The 8,820-nt window shown below is 27.8% G+C and overlaps 1 long non-coding RNA gene across 1 annotated transcript; it reads right to left on the bottom strand.

The window, feature by feature from the left end:
• Positions 1 to 733: 733 nt before the first annotated feature.
• LOC133780288 (uncharacterized) lies at positions 734 to 1,426 on the bottom strand. The gene is made up of 2 exons (XR_009869215.1): positions 1,211 to 1,426; positions 734 to 1,102 (listed from the first exon to the last, which is right to left on the bottom strand). It is a non-coding gene; the product is annotated as an uncharacterized LOC133780288 (long non-coding RNA).
• Between the last annotated feature and the right edge of the window lie 7,394 nt (positions 1,427 to 8,820).

Raw genomic sequence — 8,820 nt, forward strand, 5'->3', positions numbered from 1 at the left:
ATCTCCCTTAACCTCTTCCTCTCAACCATTTCTCTCACTCAATCTTTGCCTCGCCACCCCCGCTGAGACAACCTGCCACCCTCGGCACCACTCCAATCGGTATTGTTTTTACTTTGATTTTTTTTGTTTTATCTATTTACTTATTAATTATTGATGTTAACTATTTGTGTTATCTTTAGGGCTTTGAAGGAAAAAAAATGTTGAAGAAGGAGCCTCCCTTTGTCTGAGCCTTCTTGGTACGAGCCTTCGTAGCTCTGTTCGAGCCTTCCCCGAGCCGTTAGTTTGTAGTGGCTTTTTTTACTAATTTTAAAGGTTTATTTGAGATTTAGAGAACTCACAAATTTTCAATTTGTGAAATGTATGTATGTATTATTATATTTTTTGTTTAGAGTATGTGAAATTTGTATTTAGAGTTTATTAGTCTATTTTTAATAAAATAGGGATTTTTAACACTACTACAAAAAAGGTGATGCGTAAGTTTTAAGGGTGTCGCGGAATCCTGTGATGCAAATCTTTCTGCATTTGTGACAGTTGGTAACTGATGCAAACCCAATATTTGTGACTGTAGACAACTGATGCAAATGTTAGCATTTTTTACCGTTGGTAAATGATGTAAATCTTTTTTTTAAAAGAAAAATTTATAGCATATTTGAAAAAAAAAGCTGAAACTTATTTCAAATCAAAATCCCTATTAAAATATCATATAAATTATTTACAAACTCTAAAAATCACATCATATTCAATCCATATTTATTAAACCATTTTAACAACAAATGTTATTGCACAACTATCCAAAAGCAGACTTAGAAAGTATGAACAAAACAAATTCAAAGTAGAAACAAAATTACAAAGGCACAAGCTATAATAAACACAAACTGGAAGCAACATTCCAACATGACAAAAGAAGAAAAACTTACAAAAAACAAATTAAAAGGCAAAAATAGTTCCACAATCTAACAAATACAAACCAACAAAAAAAAGTCACATAAACAGCCCTTTGCCAAGACTCGAAGTCCTCTTCCATTCACTCCACCACCACCGCGAGCCACAGACACTAATGCCATGAACACCCTAAGCCACCTTGCCACCACCGTGGAATAACCTACAAAAATTAACAAAGCAGATTGAAAAAGAAGGAATTTTTTGAGTCCTCCATCAGCACAGTACAAAGAGATAAATAAAGATAGAGAGAGAGAGAGAGAGACAAAACCCCTGTCATTCACGATGTTGTTCCCCCCGCCTCCCTCGTTATCAGATATCCACGTCACCGCACCTGTAAAAGGAAAGAAAGAGCGAGAGTGAGATGAAGGGAACGGTTTGGAGAGAGAGAGAGGATGAGATGAGAATGGTTTGATATTAGAGAGAGAAGGTGAGATGAGAATGGTTTGATATTAGAGAGAGAAGGTGAGATGAGAAAGGGAGGCGACTGAGATGAAATAGAGATAAATTAGTGTTAGGTTTAGTTATGTTGCTGACCTTCGTTTCGTGGGATTTTAAAAAAAAAAAAATTATGCATGGCAAAATGGGGCGGTGAGGCCCCGCCCCGAAAACTTTTTTTTTCTACACTCTAACCAAATATTAAAAAAATATATTATTTTGAGATATATTCAACTATTATATATTTTTCTTAATATTATTATTTATAAGATGTCTTAGTGTTGGTTCTATAATAGTGATGCGTCTTTATATGTATTTATGGTACCTTTTTATATTATTATTCTTTTTTTCTCTTTACTAAAAAAAATGGATTACAAATATCCATGTATACTATGATTTTACAAATGAGATAATATATATTTCAAAACTTTTTTTATTGAAATTGGGTCATATAATGTATATTGTATAGACTATTTAGAATTTTATTTCTTAATTTTAATCTAATTTAATTATAATTCAAATTTTCTTGAAAAAAAAAGAAGAAGTTAAATGGGTCGGGGCAGATTCGCCCCAATTTAATCGGGGCGGGTCGACCCGACCCGCTCCAAGGAACTTATCGAGGCAGGGCAGGGCAGGGCGGAAGTGGGGTGGGGCAGACCCGCCCCATTTACATGCCTATATAAAATAAAAGTGTGTCTTTAGTGCCCAACTGACACTAACAAAATGTTTATGTCAGTTGAGCACTGACACAAACATTACCCATTGACAACATCAATCTTATAATATGACGCAAATGCCCTTATTTATTTAAGTGTCATCTGACAATTGACGCAAACGCTAGATCTAAGTCAGACTGATGCTTTTGACTGACACGGAAAGAAAAATTTGTAGTAGTATAATTTTAATTTATGAAAATTGGTAATATGTATATGAATCTTATTTTTGCTAAATTTGTCATTTGTGATGTGTATTTGATGGTGATAATAAAACTTTTTATAATTTTTATGTAATATTGGATAAATGTGATGTGATATATTGTTGTTTTGGATGTCTTGAGTTTGTTGTTTGGAGGTTTAAATTTTCTGGTTACTCCAAATTTTAGGTGCTATGATGTCAAAAATTTTATAATAAAAGCTAAATACATAAAATTAGTAATAATTTAAATTACTAACAATGTAATTAGTAAGATATTAAAAATAAAGAATGAAGATTATGACTTAAGTAAATAAATTAATTAATCATGTACTAATAAATTAAGTAGTATTGTATAGGGTAAATAATTAATAACTAATTAAAAAATATTTTTAAAGTTTAATTAATAAGAAGTTAAAATTAAAAATAATAATATTATCACTTAATAATGAAAAATGTAGAATTTTGGGAAATGATATTACTAGAGAGCAATATAAATAATAAAATGATTAATATTGTATTTGGATTCTACATATCTTTGATAAGACAAAGTAATAAGTAACAAAAAATTAAAATAATTTACTATTCGCATTGAAAATTAGACTCTTAAGAGGATCATCGCACTGAACAAAACATGCTGAGGGCTTTAGTGCCACAGATGAGCACTATCGTACCGGGATTTACTATGGACATGCCACCACTGTTGGAGGAGAGTGAGATAACACCACCACCACAAAAAATAGAATCTACACAAAATTTGGATGGACAGAGACTTAAAAATGATTGAGAAAGATAACATGTAAACTCAAGTAGAACAATGGTGTTCTTCAACTTTGATGAAGCTTTAAACCATAGGCATGCAAATTCACCACTTTCAACAATCCTTTGAGCAAACCCTTGAGCAAACCAAACACAAACCAATGCTTATACACATTGTAGAACACTGTCCTAATACTCTATTTCTCAGCCACCATTGATGCTTGAGGTTTTCTCTTGAGGAAATGAAGATTGAGATTGAACAAGCCTTCAACTCTCTAAGTCAAGCACTTTCTTGGAGAGTTCTTTGAGAAAACTAGAGATTCTTGGTGCTAGAGAGAGAGAGAGAGGGTAGAGAGAGATTGGAGAGAGTGATCAAGTCTCCCAATGTTTTTGACCCTTATATACAGTAGGCATCGTTATTAAGTCCAACCAATAGGATTAGACTTTTAAAACACGTAATTTGGAGCATTTACGTAAGTCCACGTTATAGGCGAAGTGTCGCATGCAAACAAGCGATTTATCGCCTCTTGGGTGGTGACGTATCGCTACCCCCTCTGACTTTGGACATTTCCAAAGGTCCCAAAAATGCTCCAAATGACGTCAAACTTTTTGGGAACCATTAGATAATTTTATGTATCACTTTGGACCCAAATTTGTATTTTATTAATGCCTAGAATTTAAAACTCAAATTCACATCTTCAATGTGTGAATTCTACTAAGTGTTTATACATTGCTTGTATTTGAACACTTTATCATTTGTATTTAACCAATCATAACAACCATCACTAGAGTTTGATGATGCTGGATCTACCCATCTAGAAGCCAACAATGAGGATGATGAAGCTACCGAAGATGATACTAACATGTACATGCATTTTATTTTAATTATTTGTTTCAAGAAGATTATAATTAATTGAGCTTTGATTAATGTTTGAAAGATAAAATAATGTAATAATTTATATAATGTATAATGATTATCTGTATTATTAATTTTAAATATTTTTATTTAATTTGATTGTTAATTATAATTTCAAATACAATTTAAATTTAATTATAAAAACTATCATAATATAAAAAATATAAAATTAAATTTAGTAAAAAAAAATTATAATTAAAGGCTTTTCTCGGCATTTTTTTTACCAAGAAAAACTTTTAATTTTTAATTCAAAGAAACTTTTATCAGCGTAATTAAAGCTTTTGCGCATTCCCAGCACAAAAAAGTGCAGAGAAATGTCATTTTCTCAATCTAGGCTATGGAATTTTTTGGGCACGTGATAAACATGTTAATTAATTTATTTTGTGTTATTTTTGAGTTATACTATATATTAAAAATTGCATAAGATACTAAAATAGAACTTATAGACGTTATTATTAATCATAATCCATATACAATTAGGTTTCTTTCCATACGTACACATAGTTATATATTGTGGTTTTTAATGCGTGGTACCATTAAACCACTGCATTACGTTTCTTTTAAAAACTATGCTTTTTCGGTGACGTACGTGTAAAGACGACAACAAAATGAAAAAGCCCATTGACGAGGTTTCTCACCCTCTCCTTTTTTTTTCTTCTTTTTTTTAATGCTATGAAATATCTAGGTAAGTTGATCTCTCTTTAATTATATATTTAAAGGGATTTTTTTTTGTGCAACTCACAAAAAGAAGTGCATTAGTGGACTTTTTTTTGTTTGTATCCCGTGAACAGTTTTTAACACGATTTTTTTTATAACTGCGTATATTATAAGTAAATTTAATTTAATACATACATATAATACATATAATATGTGGAAGAAACAACTTATTAAAATGGTGATGTAGAGAATTGGATGTTGGACAGAATATATCATGTGAGTCTCAAGTCTCAACTAGAATATAGACTTGTGAGTGGAAAGTATAATCATTTATCAACTAACATTTTAAATGGGTAATTTAAAACACTGTCTATGTGCCAAAACAATAATGTAATTTCCACGAAGGACTAGGGAGGAAATTGGAGTTGACCTTGATGCACAAATGCACTTCGAATTAATGTTACTATTTTTTTCATGTCTCTACCATGTCTCATTAGTAAACGAGTTGTCACAAATTTGTTAGTGAGACATTGTAAAAATATGAAAAATGAAATGAGGAGATTTTTATTTGAGCACTTCATTACTTCGTAAGGTTTTAAAAAATGTTTCATTTTCAGGGATAGATCTATGGGATACCTATAATATATTTTTATACAATAATATATAGAATATGATACTCTGAAATTGATAATTATGTCTAAACCAAGCGAATACAAAATCCAAAATCTTTGAATATATATAAATCCATCGTAATAAGGAGAATATATTATGGTTTCCAAGTTATATAGAAACCCCTCTAGTTACGTTCTTCCATAAAATGACATGATAGTTGAAAACTTAATTGGTGGGGTTCACATAAAATAAGAGGAAAAGAAGGAAATTTCTCTTTCAATTACTTAAGGAATAATGATATTATTCTCAATGACTTATTTTTCTTTTCATTTTATTTTTTTATAATTAAAAATTAAAAGATAATTTTATTCTTCGAAATCTTTAAAATTTATCTTACTAAAATTCTATTTTATATTATTCTCTTAATAAAAATGACAATTCATCAATTTGAAGCATTCCAATTACATATCTTAATTATCCAAACTGCATAAAGTGAAAATTTTGTTTTCATTTTTCGAGTTAAAGTAAATTAAACAACATAATACAAATTATAATTCTCATTCTTCTCTACTTCATGTACTCATTCTTTTCTCCATTTAAGTATTATGATTCCAATTACAATTTAGTATAAATGTACTATTAGTCTCGCCATTTGAATCCTTTTATCATTAGAAAATTATATTGAAACTATCCTACTTTCATGTAATTAATAAAAAATGATGATGTTCTCTAATTAAAATTATATCATATGTAAAATTAATTTACAAATAATGAATATTGACGATCTATATCATATTCTACTCACTACTCTTACTCTAGATTGATTTTACACTAATATCTATGGGACAAGAATAGGCCTATATATATGTTCCTAACATTAAAAGATCTCTAAATTAGAAAATATCATTAAAATTGATTATACAAAATTTATAATTGTATATTTTATGTTAATTAATTAAGCTTCAAATTTCTCAAGACCGGCTACCTAATAGTTGAAAGGAGTATTATACGTACTCTTCTCTTCATCCCATTCTTCCTACCAAAAACATATATAGGCTTAAAGTATGTATTAAATAGTATAATATTACGTACTTGAAGTTATAACATTATTTTATTATCGGCTCTACTCCAAAAAAAAAAAAAAACTATTATATTAAAACCTTTAAACGATAATAACAAAGTAATAATACAATATTATACTACTAGTACTATATATATATATAAATTATGTTTTAGCTTACACATAAAAGATTAGAATGTCAACATATATAAATGTGTGTCAATTATTAATGTACTGAATAAAGTCTTTATAAACTAGGTATAATTAAAATATATATGTAAGCATGAAACACGCATGCATGCATTCTTAGAAATATATATTTATTTAGCTTCTCTTTATATATATATATATATATATATATTTATACTAGATATCAACACAATATGCATGTTTGCTTAGTTTTATTTATAAAATTTATTAATTAATTTTACTAAATTTATATTAATGTCATATAAATTTTGAAATAAATATCATATTTTAATTAAATAATTTATTTATTTTTGTTTAAGTTTATGTTTGTTCTAGTTTTTGAATTTGGGAGTGACAATAAGAGATTATATATTATATGTTTAATGTAATATTAAATATTATATGTGGATTTTGAATTTCAATTTCTTGCTAGTTTTAAAAAAAAAATGCTAATTCAAAGTAGATTATATATGTTTAATATGATATTATTCTAATAAGTGAGTTTAAGTTTAATTAAATTTTATTTAAGTTATAAACCTTATGATTTTATTATTTTTAAATAATTATCATTGTAAAATATCTCAAAAATATCATATTTTAATTTGTTTAATTATTTATAATTTAAAAATAATTATCATTGTAAAATATCTGGAAAAATATCTTATTTTAATTTGTTTAATTATTTATTATTTTAAATAATTATCATTGTAAAATATCTCAAAAATATCACATTTTAATTTTTTTAATTATTTATTTTATTTTATTTAAATTTAAGTATTTACAAACTACTGTTAAATATAAGAATATTCCGTTAAAGTTAACATTAAAAAAATAAAAACCGTTAAAACAAAAAATTTCTGTTATCTACACACTTATTATATAGAAGAGATATATATGAGCTTCTTAGGTAGGGACATTATAACTCATTTTTTTTTTTATCACAGCGTACATGATCATAATTATTGTAGGTATTCCACTAATTTTTAAGAAATTTTGATGAATTTATAGTGTCGAAATCAGAGTTCAAATAATTTGTTTTTCACGCATATAAAAAAAAATCACATGCAAGTGCAAGTTATTATTTAAACTCTAATTTCGGCAATGTAAATTATTCAAAAAAAATTCAAAATTGACAAAATATCTGCTATAACTATAATATACAACATAAAAAAAAAATTATAATTTCTCCAAAGTTATAGATTACACACCTACAATAAGAGCAAAAATTTCCCTACCCAAAAAAAATTCTTATATATATAAAAAATCTTACGTACCAATATATATAGTATATAGGAGTCAGTCCATGCCATCATCGAACATCGATCGATCCCCACTTGGCCAATACTTGGCCTGACATTTCATGAAGTGGTTAGCTTTCCAAAGTCCACACGACACGACAGACTTTAAATTTATGGATCAAGTAGCACAATTAACAAGATATATATATATATATATTTATATTTATAGAGTGGTACTTCTTCCATGGTTGTTAATTATAAGAAATATTTAATATAGCAAAAAACTTGTATTAGGGTCTATATGGAAATTCCCTGGTTCTTTCTTGCATTTAAAGTGCAATTAATAACTTTTTTTGGTTGAAGGAAAGTGCATGGTAACTTCCTAAGGCTAAGGTAAGGGTTTGAGTGATCAGATAGATCAGTTTATAATAACGTACAGACAAATAATATTATATGTACGTTTCCAAGTTGTATCATATGTCGGCACATAATACACTTCCCACAAAAACATGTGAGTAGTCGTACTAGCTGCTAGTGATCGAATAACAATATTAACAATATCTTTCTAGTTTATGATGATTAATGTAAATATATGCATGCAAATATGTGGATTTACATCCCACCGGAATTATTTTTGTTACTTGTTTGGTTATGAGGAACAATTTAATTATCTTAAATCAATTCAAACTGCGATCTAATTACAATTGAATTGGACTAAAGAAAAATTGAATGTTAATTGGATTGGATCAAATTGGTTGGTGGATGACACAATGAAAATTCAATTAGGAACTGATTCAATCAAACTTTTATTAAAATATATATAATATTAAATATATGTTAGTTTTTATTGGATGTCATTTAGTAGATGATGTTATTATTATTGTTGTTGTTTTGATCATGTGATTGACAGTGCAGCGAAAGCATGAGATAACAATTAAATGTGATAATAACAATTATTAAAGCATAAGAACAAATCACTCTAGGAACACTACAAGAAAAAATCTATATAGCGACAACATCTATTGCGATGACTCAAAAGTCGTCGCTATATGTAGTTGAAATTCACGAATTTTTTTTAATTTATTAAAAATATAAGCTAT

This window comes from Humulus lupulus, chromosome 1 (assembly GCF_963169125.1).
Source record: "Humulus lupulus chromosome 1, drHumLupu1.1, whole genome shotgun sequence".
Lineage (NCBI taxonomy): Eukaryota > Viridiplantae > Streptophyta > Magnoliopsida > Rosales > Cannabaceae > Humulus > Humulus lupulus.